Source organism: Atta cephalotes (genome assembly GCF_000143395.1).
Source record: "Atta cephalotes unplaced genomic scaffold scaffold00057, whole genome shotgun sequence".
NCBI lineage: Eukaryota > Metazoa > Arthropoda > Insecta > Hymenoptera > Formicidae > Atta > Atta cephalotes.
This window is the reverse complement of record NW_012130121.1, coordinates 1,462,920-1,464,221: the sequence shown is the minus strand read 5'-3', so window position 1 is coordinate 1,464,221 and position 1,302 is coordinate 1,462,920.

The following is a 1,302-nucleotide window of genomic DNA, read 5'->3' as shown; positions in this document are numbered from 1 at the left end:
TCTCTCTCTCTCTCTCTCTCTCTCTCTCTCTCTCTCTCTCTCTCTCTCTCTCTCTCGCTTTCTCTCTAATCTAATCTTGTACGTAGTTTCTTTTCGAGATAAACGTGAAAATATCATAAAATTTCTAAACTCTACAGTAATTACATAGCAAGATGAGTGGTAGTTATCAAGAGGGCGCACGATGCTATTAGACAAAAACTTTCATATATTATTAACAAGTTGCATAATGGATATTAAATATCATGTACTTGTTGTCCGTAAAATATAGAGAAGAAGATAATATTTCACTTATATTATATACCGTTATATTACATAGTTAAATAACTTGATTAATAATCAATATTTAAATTAAAAACTTAACGTCAAATTTTACATTCGTCAACGATTATATTCGTTAAAGTGTTGTTTAATCGATTCTAGATTCAAAGTTAGGAAAGAATTTATAATTTAGGACACTATTTATAAAAATGCGATAAACACTGCATAATAATTCGAAGAGAAACAAGCACGACATTTGAACAAAAATTAATAAAAAAGTAAAATATTGTAGAATATGCAGATATATGTACACGCAATTTCTGTCACATGTAAGCTGCTCAGTATTAAAAATCTATAGTATATATAACATAAACTAAATTAAAGTAAATTGTAGATTAACAGTAAAACTATAATCAATTTATAATAATTATCATTTTGATATGAAAATTTCGAAAAAGAGATCGTTAACACGTTAGGAAGTTACATTAACAAACAAACTACCATGCTGTGTACTTAACACCTGTTCAAAATGTACACAGCCAAATAAAATGTTAAATAACAAATTACACACTCAAATATTCGTATATATTTATATAACAGTTTAAGTTTAGAAAGAACAAGAAAGTATGTATATAATTAATTGTGCTTTAAACGTAAAAAGAACATATAAAAAAAACGTTTCAAAATATGCGTTGAAAATGCGTTATAGGTAATGCTGCAATTGTGTATTGAATATTAGCATCATGACGTAATAGCGAGCTATTGATATAACTCCACAAATAATGAGTTATAGAATTTGCTATGTAATAGCAGAGATATTAAAAGAAGTCATTATATTTATATTTACTACTTATATTTAATACCACCTTCTTCTCTATATGCTAACAACAATTGAAATAAAATTCTCACAATTAAAAGAACCAATATATTAAAAGTTTGAGTAAGAGAGAGAGAGAAAGTGAGAGAGGGGAGAGAGAGAGAGAGAGAGAGAGAGAGAGAGAGAGAGAGAGAGAGAGAGAGAGAGAGAGAGAGAGAGAGAGAGAG